Genomic DNA, 14,376 nt, shown 5'->3' with positions numbered 1-14,376 from the left:
GAAAATGTATGAATGATGATTTTGCCTTATATAAATCTTCCAGATTACAGTATTGTATGTGTATTTCATCTCCCTAAATTACTGTTGAAATTAACTTGACATGAAAAAGATGCAGCTGTCACACCAATAGAAATGGAGTCACTGATCTAATTACTTGCCTTTCAGTAACTCTGCCAATGTTTATACATGAAGTTTTCCTGCTGAACTCCAGTAGATGAGAGATATTGCTTACTATTTCCTTAGAATATAAATGATCTTCTCTCGCAGTCTGACCTTGCTCCCACAGAATTCAGTGATGAAATTCTCAGTGCTGGAAATGGGGGCAGGGCCAGATTTTTATTTTGCAGTTCTTAGGAAAATATTATTTCTCAGAGAGTGTACCTCCAGTGCACTGAAGCACTGACAGGTGATGGGTCTGATCCTGCTGTGCTTACCCAGGCAAAACTCCCATGGAGGCCCACTGGAGTTTTGTTTAAGCAGCTGTTTGAGGAGAAGACCCTATAGCCTCACTGTTAACATGTAAACTGCTGGTGGTTTTGGATGCTTCATTTCCCGGTGTGGAACACCTCAGAGAGGCCTGATTTCCAGCAAATTTTTCTTCATCTGCCCTCTGAAAACCAGGCCTTTTAAAAACATCTCAAAGTGAAAATGTAAAAAGACGAAGGCATCCAAAATCAGTAGATATTTCTTTATTTCTTGGTCCATTGATTCTTTTAACTATAATGAAAAAGCAGCCAGCTTTTTCATGGCAAGATATTATGAGCCTGATTCTTGTCTCACATCAGTTTTGCTTAAGTGCATCTCCACTCACTCTAGTGGAGTTAGTCTGGATTTGTAACTACAGAAGTGAGATTAAAAATCAGGATTTGTATTTTCTGGTAGTGTTAAAAATACTGAGGATTATTTTGAAGTGTCTTTGAAACTATCAGACTTAAAAATTAATAACAGCAACTGAAAAAAACGCATAAAAAATAAAAAGAAAAAAAAGAAAGAAAAAAAGAAAGAGAAAAAAAAAGAAAGAAAGAAAGAAAACAACAAAAAGCCTCTTTTCATTCTGAGGTGGTTCCTACAATATTTCTGTTCTTTCTTGGATGGTGCTTTTACTGCATTAATTGTTAGTTCAGAGCATCTGATTAAACAGAGTTCTTGCTCTGTACTCTTTTCTTTCTGTGCCAGTAAAAAAAGACACTTGTTCATGAAAGTGGTAATATGAGGCACGCTAAAAACAGACACAAAAAAATGCAAAAAGTAGTTCTGTGTTAGATCACTTCGCTGTCAATATGGAGCTGGTCAACATAACTTTACACCACTGCCCAGGTGACAGAAAAAAAATAATAAAGCAATTGGCAATTAGGAAAAGACAGCCACATCCATATGACACCTGCAGAAATTATGCTGGCTTCTGTATCTGCTGCAGTGGCCTGGTTTCATGCATAATAGACTTCTGCATGTTCCCTCAGCCTCCTTTGGGGCTTTTGGATGACAGGAGGGCCAAACTCACCAACATAAACTCTGCAAATCATCACTTGACTCAGGCTTTTGTGGTTAACAGTTTTATCACAGACGGGAATGGCTGCAAGGTCCTATGTTGTCACAATTATGTCTGGTGGCTGTTTGTTGAAAACTATATTGGAAATGAGCAGCCTCTGTATCGGTTATTTTTTTGGTGTGAGTGGTTTTTTGTTTTGTTTTGTTTTCCAGAAATGTTAAATATTTACAAATCTCAACATTTTTTAAACCAAGGCCATGAGCTTTCAACGCTGTTGTATTCAGCTTGGCCTCATGAGGTTGTCCTCATGCTCAGCATGCCAAGGTGTGGGGAGGTGACCCCTGGGGGCTGAGATCTCCTGGCTCACCACATCACCACTCATCATCTTGGCTGTGGTAGCCCAGACCCTGGCACCATCACCAACACCAGCCAGAAGCATTTCAGGGCTTTTTGTGCATTTCCAAGAAGCTAGGCGATGCCACCACTGCTCAGCTGAGGATCACTTAACCCACACAGCTGTAGTCACTTCTCCATGGCCTAGTTCACTCCAGACACTGTGGGATGGAGAGAGAGCCAAGGCTTTGACAGGGCATGTTTAGGACTCCAAAGCACTGCAAGAGCTTTGTGACACAAACAGGTGGGATGGTAAAACCATTTCCACCTTGTTCCTGCACCATGAAAGCCACTGGATCTGGGCTTGGCCCACTCAGGAGCCAGCGGGCAGCCCACAGGCATGCTTTGCAGTAGTTCTCTCACTCTGGGGCCTCCTCAGCTCACCTCAAAAACACATCTTCTGCTTCCCTTCTCCTGGTCCGGCCAGTCCTTCCTTCTCTGTGTGTGTTCCTGCCTTCACGGCCACCCTGGCCTCCCCATCTCTTCCCAGCCCAATCTTTTTCCCCTATCACTCCTTGCCCTACAGACGTGTTTCCCAAAGCCCTCTGCTTGGTACTCTTGGAGTGTCATCTTGACTCCGGATATTCTGTGGTACTGCTCCTAATCCGGTCTGTCCATATGTCTCTTCACTCACATACTCCCCTGTCAGATGATCTTCTGGCTTACCACAGGCTCAGCATTTTGGGGATGACTCCCTTAGTGGCCAGCTTTGGGAGATGTTTGCTGAGACTGGGGCCAGAGTGCGTCTGAGACCAGTGCACCATTTGAGGCACAACGTGGTGGGGAGCTGGTGGCATGTAAGAGTTCAGAAGTGGCCCTTCAGTGGTTAGAAGTAGAGCACAAGCCTTAAACCTTAAACCTGCCAAATACCTACTGCTCAGTACTTGTAGCTAACATTGAGTGCCTAGGAAGGCCATTGTTTTTTTATGTGTTCATATGAACTCCATGGTTAACAGGCCCTGACAGATCCCCCCAAAAAAAACACTAAAGGTGTCTGCAAAGGGTTTGTCTTTATTGGTCAAAGGTAGTTCCATGTCTGAGGTCAGAAAAAACACAAAACAAAAGCAAATCAGTCTGAACTCAGATAGCTTTAGCTACTTTGCCTGAAACATGCTTATTCCAATCTTTCTCCTCCACAAGTGCAACAGCCTTGCCTGGACATTGGCTTGTCTATATTAGCTAGTAACTAGACTGCAGCCAAGTTGCATAGGAATTAAAACGTGTTAGCACAGGCTGATGAATGTAAACTGGTTTCCAGGGCTTCTCTGGGCTTTGGAAGGGGTAAGTTTTCCCTTTGCCCTCAGATAGGAAGCTGCCTGTGGAAATAAATGCACAATCAGACACAAAGAAAAAGGTCTGCTCTACAGTCAAGCAGAGAGAGATTTTGTAAGGATCACTATGGGAGTTTTTATTTATTTATTTATTTATTTATTTATTTATTTATTTATTTTGGAGAAAACTCCCTGTCTGTTTAACTTATGCCATCACATGTACATTTTCAATTTCAGAATGAGGGGATACAAAAAAGTAGAGTCAGAAACTGGTTCAGTGATAACATTTTGCCACAACAAACTGCTCGCCTTAACTTTTGTAAGAAAACAAGAAAACTCTTTTCAGTGTATCTTTTCCAAGACTGGGAAAAAGCAACCTATGAAAATTTTTTATATTTTGTATTTTCTAAGTTTTTATGAACCCACTTTCCATGTTGTCCCTCATTTACATTCAGGGACTCTTTCTTTTGCAAACCACTGCATTTACTTTCATTCTTTTTTTTTTTTTTCCTTTTTTTTTAACAGAAGAAAAATACAAATCAGAAAACACAGCATTATGATTAGTGGCTAGGCAATCTCTTTCAATTACAATAATATCAATACAGAAAGAAAAGAATTACAGGGTTATTTTCTTTTTTTATTTTCCTGTGGCTATGTACTGTATGGTATATGTTTACAGAACTCCTCTGGTCTGCCTTTGTGATGCTATCTAAATGAATGACAAGTAGGTATGATGTGCCATTTGACAGTTTGCCTTAGCACTCTTGGGTTTCCTTCTTCTTTTTGCATCTTTCTTTCCTTTTTTTTTTTTTTTTTTTCCAAAAAGTGCAGGCTGTATTCCAAAGCTGTATAAACACAACATTATCTTTCAATCCCCACAAGAGAAGTGTGCAACAGCCCTTCTCCATGGAGCATACCTCTACTGGTGCAATAAAAGACCTCAGTCCTGGAAACAAAAATGCATATGCCTAATTCTACTGTGTGTAGATCTATTTCAGCCAACAGGACTACTCACAGGAGGAATGTGTGTAGGTGTCTGCAAGATCAGGGCATGAATGATTAATACAGAGTGTAGTTTGGGTGTTATTTGTGTACCTGTACCAATTTTATGCACTGCTGAATTTGCCCAGGGTGGTCTAAACCTAGAGGCCAACTCTTGAGTATTGCTACTTCTGCTAAGAAAAACACGAAATAAAATGGTGCTGAGCATCGGGTAGGATCAGGTCCTGAGTCAGTACTGCTACCATGGTAGTAGTATTCATGAGAAAATATTAAGTGGGACTTCCCTGACAGCTATTATATCAGTCCCCAGACATTCTAATTTCACTACTAGTTCTTCATACTTAAAATTAAAAATACAACTTAATGGGAGCAGAAAGATAGCATACAGAGTTGCTAGAGAAATAAAAGGTATTCTACCTTTTGATTTAGTCCAAAATCCAAATGGCATACTTGGAAAGTAAGTGGGGATATAATAGAATATGTAGTATTTTACATTTGTGTATTTTTTTAAGGAATAAATATTTTTGTAATGAGATACAAATCCTAAATCGGGATTTGAGTTTCTGAATATCATCCTACCAGTGACATTGAGCCTTTGAAATTTTTCATACGTTGATGACAATGCCCAGCTTCTTGGGATCTTTTGTAGACCTAACCACATTTTTCTCCAGGAAGTAGGATCACAACGCTTTTTAAAGAGTAACGTTGCAAGAGTAGAATCCAATATACCTGCTATGAACACAGCTAAAGAAATAAATTTATTAAAAAATAAAAATAAAAAAAAAATAATGTACCTATGCTTTCTATAGCTAGACAAATAACTTTATCTAGAATGCTATAGTGGCAGGTGATAACTACCTACATTCAGTAGAGAGGTATGGCTAAAAGGGAGAATTATATATATTTTTTTTCATTTTGTCATACGTTATCCAACATGAGATTTCAAAATACAAGAGATAGTGCCACTGGAAAGAGTAACAAAATAATTTAGACAAAGTAGTGGATATTCCCACAGGCTGAAATGTGGCATCCTATTTTTTTAAACTCAGTTTCAACCAGTTTTCTCTGTCTGTTAGAAAGTTTAGGATTTGCTCAGATTATGTTTCATGAGCCTTCTGGGCAGCAAGAGTAAACTTTAGTTCTGAGCTTAATCGGAGGTTGCAGGCTATGACAACATCCAACAAAAAGGTGGACTGTAATTTTTGTATGTAAACAAATAAATTGTATAAAATGGCTGAATTTATTATGTTTAGAATATGAATGGATTGTCATTTAGTCCAAAAAGAATATAAATCCAACTTGTAATATAAACATATAATAATAACTTAGCTTGTAAATAGTGACAAGGGTGCATGAAGGTCTTAAAAAATATCCCACTTGTGTTTAAAATCAAAAGCATTACAAAACTGAGCTTTTTTCCTCATGGGTTCAAAAAGTCTTGCAAAATATATAAAGTTTTTTTCCTGTGGTGGTTCAAGTTAGGCTGCTCAATGAATTAAGACTAGGCCACTTTTCTTAAGGGCAAATTTTTGAAAAATTCTGATCCCCTTCCCCCAGTTTGCAAAAGCTTCTCTTATCTGGAGCTTTTTTGCAGTTATTGTATTGAAAACCTTCCTCTAATTTTTTCCCACATTTTTCTCAAAGAGGATTTAGACTTTTTAAAGGCTTAAACTACCTTAGAAAAATAAATAAATAAATAAATAAATAAATAAATAAAAGTGACCTAAGTAATTCAAGTCCACCAGTATGCATATATTTGTACATTCATAACTTACATTGTAAGTTACTGACTTAGACCTGATCTTGAATTCCTTTTCAGTAGGTCTATTAAACCTAAAGACTTGTCCATGAACATAAAATAAGGCACCCAAGCTGCCCTATTTAGTTTAATAGGATGACCCAGATAAGTGAAATTTAAGCACATGAACTAATGCTTATAGGGTCTGGTCTTTAAATGATATTGCTACAAGCAAGACTTATGCTGCTTTAATTGTGTCTTCTCATTCCTTTAATTAGATAGATTTATTTATTTTTTTTAATGGTGTTGTGAAACTGGTGCACTTTTCTGCAGAGAGGAGTTTAGGACATCATCTCCTGGATGACTGTGCTTGAAAGCAGATAAATGTCCTCTGGGCACTTGCAAAACCCCCAATGCCCTGAAGAGGGTGGGGGTGAATTTCAAATTACAAAATAACACGATGTAAAAGAAGCAGTGTGAGTTTTTCTTCCAAAATTTTCCCTTTGCACTCCTCTGCTCTGGACTCTGCCTGTCCCCTGTCTCTGTACTTGCTCTCATTCTGGACACCATTGCTCAGTTGCTCCTTTTTTTTCCCCTCTCTCTGCTTCACTTTTTGTGGTATCCAATAAGCAAAAACAGGGGGAAGAAAAGAGAGACTTGAGTTTTAACCAAGCTAAAAGAAATGACAGTATCCTGTCCTCAGTGTTTGGACTTCTTCCTGCATTTTCCTAGATTCACAGGACAAATTTGATACCAGAGGAGCACTCCTTGTCTGTTCATTTGGCATCCCCTGGATTGCCCAAACAGAGGGTTCTACTAAATCCTTGCTGTTTAGGTAGACATTCTGTCTTTCTTCCCATTACACTGGGAATGCTTTAAGTACTCAAAGTCAGTATGAGATAGATACGCCCAAGTGCACCCAGAAGCCACTTAGGGGAGAAGAAGGCAAGCCACCCCCTAATTGTCAGGTTGCTACCAGCAGGCTAAAGGAGCCAGGAGAAAACACGAACTTCCCCACGGACTGATCCAGCATGCAAAGGCATTCTCAGTAAAACTAGCTGCCAAGAAGCTACTGGTATCCCTCCAAGTTAATGTGGTGGTCAGAGAGGCTAACTCAAAAACAAAGAGGGTTCTGTGCAACCACATAAAATCCCAGCTGGGCACAGCGCTTAAGCTCCACCAACCTTAAGCACTTGCTTGAAGTGTAACACATACTTAAGCACTGTGCTGGTTAGGGGATAGCTTTGAGGATATGTTAAGATCAGCCCACACCTGTGATTAAGGTGCTTAACTGAAGATGAGCTCAAATTTTGTCCCTGTATTTTGCAAGCATGGATATAGGCACCACTTAGGGGCAGATAGACGAGATAAATTGATTTCAAAGTTTTTTGCATTTCCAGTGGCCACTGAATCTGTGTACAGCAAACGTAGCCAAGCAAGAGCAGGTCAGGACGAAGGCAAAAGAAAACATTTCTGAAGGTTTCCTGCCCCTCCTGGCCATGTTCAATCCATAGACAAAGAATGACTCTTTACAGGGGTCCAAGAAAATGTTGTGTAAAATGCAGCTTTTATGGTGAATGTAGGTTGTGGTCGAGATTTTTTTTAAGCTTTTGTCTCCCACTTTCTTTGTGAGCTAATGTATATATATAAACCCATTTTGTTGGGGAAAAACTGCTGTGCTAACACTGGATTAGAATTGCTGGGGATAGCTGCTGTACTTTGTAACCTGAAGTGTACTTTTTTGACTGTTATGTTTTTTCTTCAGATTAAAAAAAAAAAAAAAAAGAGTACAAAAAATCAAAAATAAATAAAACAAGAACACTGCCAGCAACAGCCATGCTGTAACTGTGGCTTCTCTCTTTTTTTTTCTCTGTACAGTATTACTAGTAAATAAATCTGCCTTTTCACTGCGCCTACCTTTGTGTCTTTTTACTGTGTTTCTGTCTAACTACCACTCTTCAAGATGCTCTGTGATCTCAAGGACATGCCACAGTGGAGCAGCCTTCCTCACTAAAAGAAATAAACTACTAACTCCACAGTTTGATATTTTTTCTTTCCTCCACTGCTGTGCCCTGCTGATCCGACTGTCACTTCTCTTAAATGCTTCAACACATATTAACTCGTCATACCTGTTACTGTCTCATTTCTCCTTTCCTTCTTACGTGGTAGTTTGCCAGGCATGCTGTGGACCCTGTTGCTCTAGGATCACACGGCACCTTTTCATGTTTGCAGGAAATAAAGTCTGGGATTTGATCAGCAAGGCAATATGTCCCAGGTCAGCTTATTTCCCAGCTGAGGGAAGTATTCCATACCATATATACAAGTCCCCAGATATAATCACTAAAGAATTTAACTACTTTCAAAATAAACAATATGCAGTTTTCTCTCAGGCTTTTTGCAGAAAGTGTCCTCGGTATTTCACGACTGAAAGAAGCTTGATGTAGTCTGACTTGTAGGAAGAAAAAATACATATATATTTGTTGTTTTTTTCCCAAGATATTATATTTACCTAAGCTTAGAACAGTGATAGGATGGATAACACAGCCAAGCATTGTAAGCATCTGTCTCATAAATAAAAAATTCAGCCTAGACTCATCCATTTAAGAAACTCACCATAAATTACCCATTGCTTCATAAGTACATTACCATGTAAGTACCTCTGCTTCTTTCACCCTATACCCATCCAAATAAATGTATGTGAATGCATATACCTGAGCCTTTGCAATGCTGTGCTGCTTAGTAGTACACAAGGGAAAGTGGCCAGGTGCCCTGCTTTGCTGCTTTATAATCTAGTCCTGAAAGTTTTACAGAAGGCGAGGCTTCAAGATCTTTTTCCTGCTTGCGTTTGAGTAAGAGAAAATGTTACTTGTCTGTCCTAGAATGCTCTGTGAATGTCTGCAGAACTGGTGTGTTTGTGCCATCAGAGGACTAGAAAATTGATCAGGCTGAGAGAAGTGATCACTACAGCTATGCTGTTTAAACGTCTGTTAAAAGACCTTCTTAGTTCAGAGGGTGTGTTAACATGTCCAGAGGAAGGATTATCACCCTCAGCTAGCAGAGGTGCCCATGTGAAGGGTGTGCAATGACAGATCTGTTGTCATGGGGTACTAGTTTGAATGCAAACGCTTGGACATGTCAGGTATACATTCCATTTGCTGGTGCTTGCCACGCTCTGTGCTGTACTATTAGTTTTCATCCTGCCTCATTTAACTGAATGGCCATGGGAAGGCTTTTAGCTTGCAACTCCTTCTCTGCACAAAAGCAAGTCAGCCAAGGAAACAACGAAAACAGACAGGACAACATTTGATATTGCTGTTCTCACTAAAGTTTTGGAATCAAAATATTTACATGCACTTTCTCTTTTTAAACCACGAGAAAAAAAAAAATGGTAGTTTGATGTTTTCCGCTTTTTCCACCATCATAGCATGTAGGAAGAAAGGAAATGCTTAGCAGCTGGTGAGAGAGTGTGGTACTCCCTGAAACTCTTCTGGAGGGTTCCCTGGATGTCAGTGACTTAATGCAGTAAAGGTAGATTCAGCATGTAGTAGGACAGCCCTCTCATTTTTTTTCTTCTTTTTCCTTTTATTTTAATAGTTCTGTATCCTAGTAATGGAAGGAAGATAGGGGCATATTCTGAAAGTTTAGCACTCAATGTCTTTCATTAGTCTGTCTGGGCGTGGAAATGGAGTACCTTATTTTCAGATGTCCCTTTAGTTTCTTGTGGGACCCTCACAACATGTCTTGAACTCCTCAAAACTCATACTGACTCAGCAACACTTTGTGCTTCACACTGCACAATGTTTTTAAGGTTACAGAAAGAAACTTCTAAGGCTATCAGCTATAAGAATGAATAATAAAAAGGTACCAGAAATTAATAACAATTTTTGCTGCCCAAGACTGCCATTCACTTTCCACATCTGCCACAGAAGGTCTGCTCAGATGCCCATTGAGCTGTGTGCATTCACATACGAATCTTTTGTAACTGGCTGTGGTGGAAACCTAGTCTGTTGCCTAAAGGAGTTTACAGAACTGGATATGGCACAGCGCTGAAAAATGTTAAGTGACCATGCATTTTTACTTGTGGTAGAAAAATTACCTGTTTCTTCATCAAAAGTGTCTAAGTGATGGTAAGCACCTTCCCAGCTGAGATTGATTAGGAAGGAGATGCATGAATAAAAGCAGGGTTTGCTGTATCAGACTTGGAAGAGTGAACTTCCCAGCACACAGCCCAAAAGGGAATAGGGGGAATTATCAGGTGGCAGAGGGAGATATTGGGTCACTCCAAATCAGGTGGAAGGAACAGGTGTGTTGTTGCACAGACACTGGCCTGCAAAACTAGACACTCAACTGTCTTAGAAATAAATGAAACAGGCTCCTGTCTTTTATAAGCAGCAGTTCCTCCCAGTGTAAGTGAACTCTCTGGACTTACTGAGCAGCAGCGAAGGTGCTGGTCCAGGTCCTAGGAAAAATCCTTTCCAACTGCTGCTGCTCCACAGGGCTCAGCATAACCTCACAAAAAGTCCGTCTTCTCCACATCTACAAAGGTATGTAGAAACAACACAAACCTCTGGATTTTGACAGGATAAGCAGGCACCTAGCTACCTCCCTGGGCCCAGATTTTATCATCTCAGTTTTACAACTGCAGTTTAGGATAGTTAGACACACAGTGCTTCAGTGATAAGTGTTAGTGTCTGCCACAAGGCTGCAAGAATATGGAGCATACATTGTGTATACAACACCCCAAAATGTCCTCTTGCTGTACAGTTCTTGGAGAGAATCTGCTTACAACAGCACTGCCAAACCAGAAAACATGGGTTATGTTGCAGTCAAAACTGGCCCTTGGCAGCAGTCAGGCATTTGCTGGAAATGACAGATTTGCCATGATTTAGGAGAAAAGAAAAAAAAAAAAAAAAAGAGGTTTTAGCAGTAGCATGTTTGGTTGCTTGTAGATGGGAGAACAAAGGGAGAAGAACAGGTGGAGGAGGATAAAAAGGGCTCATACCCAGTAGAAAGGAACTGAAAAATGGGTCACCTCCTCAGACATGACAAACCAGTTCAGCTTTTTGAGTATTTCCATAGTGTATAATGCATCACTGGCTACAGATTCCCTCCAGCTATAGATGAGTCTGCTCCAGCACTGGGAGCAATATGGTAGGTTTTCGAGGGGAGGCGTGTGTGTTGGTTAAGTTAATTAGCCTTGCTGAGACAGAGGCTATCTATTCAACTGAGCAAAACCCCGTGCTGAAATGACTGTACTGCTTTTAGCCAATGTGGTTACCTCTAGACAGCATTATGTTGTGGCCTTAAGCATCTTTAGGCTTAAGTGGAAGGATACTCTTTAATAACATCAGAAGACTTTGTTCATTTACATTTCACTGGAGCATGCTACATACAGATTACATAGCCCTGGCATTTTTTTCAACACTTTGTTGTGCTGCTCAGCTTTTGTTGTGTGGTTAGACATTTCTTCTTAATATGCCACACTAAGCGATAGAAGCATTTTTATTATTAAAGAAACAGGGGTCCATAGAGAAATTGTCGGTGCGATGGAGTAAATGTTTCCTTCTGCTGACTGACTTCAGCAGCTTCATATCATTAGGTATGGCTCAGTTACCAGGGAGATGGGCAAAGCGATGAAGCTGTTAAGTACCAAGTGCAGTAAACACATGCAGAACTGCACACAGAGAAAGGAGTTGACATCTGGAAATTCAGCACTGTGGCTATTTCAGTCTGGTTTTCTTGTTACAGAAGCTGAAGGTCATCAGGGGTTAGTAAATCAGGAGAGTTAACTAAGATAGATGGCTTCCATTTACGCCAGCCTGGGAAGTAAGCAGCCCTTAACATGAAATAAGTCATTCACATTTTTACTGATACAACTTGAGCTACAGACCTCATGCTTTTGGGGGTCATTTTTGAATCTCCAGCTCATGAACTCAAGCAAAAATAAGAAAAACTGTAGTTTCTGGGCTTCCTGGCTGAGAAGAAAATCTGCAAAGTACATGTTCTAGCTGCATGAACAAGCCCTGCAGAGCTGTGATACTCTGAGTCTCCTTTTCTGTGTCATTTAAAAGACTACAGACATGATTATTAAACAGCACTGAATGCAATAAATAAATGACAGTCAGACAGACAAAGAAGCTGCTGAAACCTCACACACTTTATATTCTTCACTTATTTTATATGTCAGGATTTAGAATTCGTGGAGCTGGAAATGCTGTGATTACTTTACGGATTTATCTCTGCAATGTGCCAAACAGTCACCAAATGTAAACAAACCTACCATGGAGGCTGTAGTCTGCCTGTCTCTATGCCCTTTACTCATTACAGCTCCTACAAGGGAAACATACGTGCTGAAAGATGTAGACAGTGTTCAGAGAATTTAAAATCTGTAGTGGAAAGAAGAAATAAAAGAATAGAAACCCTTTTCTTTCATCCAGCATCCGGACGGGTCCACCTATACTACATAGGTCAAAAAGGATTAAGCCTAGCCTGATGCAAAAAGACAACTTTCACAATTTAAGAGGTGCGAATAGCACAGGCAGGGCCACCAAGCCCCTTCCTTACAAACTAGTCCACATGTGCTTTCAGGATCAGGGCCACCAAGCCCTGACCCAGCCCAGTGAACTCAATTTGCCTGAGCGGGCACCCAGTTGTGGCAGAGATTGCCACAAAGTGCTAGAAATAAAGAACAGTATCAAAACTAATTTTAAAAAGCCCCTCTAATGCAATATCTGTTTTAAGGCCGAGTTCTTGGGTGCTGGGAAGATTTCAGGCTGTACATAACCAGTGCAAGGAGGAGAGCACAGGCTGTGATCTGCATACCAAAGAAAGTACTCCCAGTTTACTCTGGAGAAGTGCATTAAGTGCCATTGGCAGCATTTAAGGTGTGATTGCCTTGTCTCATATAAGGAAAAGAATAGGCACACAAGCAAGGTCTTCCCTTCAGGAAGGGCCCTGATCTGGGCAGAACTTCAAATATGAGATCTGCTTACAGCACTGAGGTCTAGTCTTTGAATGCCCAGGAAGGACATTTGCCCTAATAGAAAAGAGCCAGACATATGCTTAAATTCAGTAGTATGAATAGTCACATGTACTTTACTGGATCTGCCCATATCATCCCATTTTATTGAATGTCCTTCACAAAGCCCTAGATGGGAACAACAGAAGAGTTTCACAGATGAGCCATCCTCTAAAGCAAACTCCTTTTTGGAGATCGGTATTGGGCAGGGAGTGAAATATTGTGAAATGTTATTAAATGCCTCAGACAAGCTGATCTAGCTTTACTTACAGTGGTAAAGGCCTTATTTTTTATTTTACTTTTCATATAAGAGCTTCTTTTCCAAGAGCTCTGTTTTGCAGAGCTACCTTCCTTAGCCCCTCCCCACTTGCTTGGAAGACAACCATGCATGGTCCCTAGGGAGCATGGGCAGCCATAATAATGCTGGGCAGGGAAGGAGGCAAAATATTAGTGTGCTCTTTCATCTGGAGAAGCCTGAGAATATTGGCAGCATTGGAGCAAGGTAAATAGTTCTGATTCACTGGTGAAAATAAACAATCAAAAAAACAAAGCAGGGAATTCTGCCGTGCTTAACCCAAACTGAAACTTTCTGTGAGACTTTCTGAGTTGATTAGTTGTTCAAAAACAAAGCCGTTTCTTTTGTTGTTTGTTTTTTTTTTTTTTTCGAATTCAGAAGTTTCAATCAAAACTGTCGTGTTGGAGGCACTTCAAAAAAAAAAAAAAGCCAATATTTCATTTGTAATACTTTAGGAATGTTTTGATACTATCTGAATATTCCCTCCAACTTTTTTTCATCCCAAATTGTTAGTGGATTTCAACCCAAATTCATTCTCTCAGAGTTTTTGTTTGTTTCTTTGTTTGTTTTTTTAAAAACAAAACTTTGCTGTTTGGATTCAAGGGGAAAATTCATTTGGCTCCAGCCAGTACAGCACTCCTCACTGAGGGCTGACACTGCAATTTCAAGTCAACTGTGTGTGATAGAGAAGAGCTGGCCTTGGGCAACAGCTGCATGTTGTCAGTGCTGGGTGATGCGCCTTCCTCTGCTCAGCATGCCCAGCTCTCTGACTTCCCCACCCCTCCTGCATGATGCCTCTTTCCCTTCAGCCCTATGCATTTATTTTTGCATGACACCCCTCTGACCCCCACTGCACCATGTGGATAACTCTTCCAATTTGATGCTACCACCAGAAAAGAAGTTTTTGATCTATGCATAATCAAGACTACCACCCTCTTTAGCTGGTGCTAAATGTCCTCAAGAGCAAACAGCTGATGGGAAACAGTTGTTACCACTGGGCTTATCCTCCCCTGGGCAAAAATCATCCTTCAATATCATAAAAAACCTAGGCAATACTGAAATCTATAGGAAAAATATTAAGACAACAAGGTCTGAACCCAAATCAAACCTTCCCTTTCTCACTTCCACTGCATAAAGTAAGGTAAATTCAAGTCAAGAGGCTGGAGGCAA

At 40.2% G+C, this 14,376-nt stretch overlaps 1 protein-coding gene across 7 annotated transcripts in view; it reads left to right on the top strand.

The window, feature by feature from the left end:
- The window catches only part of PALM2AKAP2 (PALM2 and AKAP2 fusion), a 253,654-nt gene that overhangs the window by 118,325 nt on the left and 120,953 nt on the right, over positions 1 to 14,376 (top strand). The window lies entirely within an intron of this gene.

The sequence above is a fragment of the Cygnus olor genome, chromosome Z (assembly GCF_009769625.2).
Source record: "Cygnus olor isolate bCygOlo1 chromosome Z, bCygOlo1.pri.v2, whole genome shotgun sequence".
Lineage (NCBI taxonomy): Eukaryota > Metazoa > Chordata > Aves > Anseriformes > Anatidae > Cygnus > Cygnus olor.
This window is presented reverse-complemented; position numbering and strand designations above follow the sequence as displayed.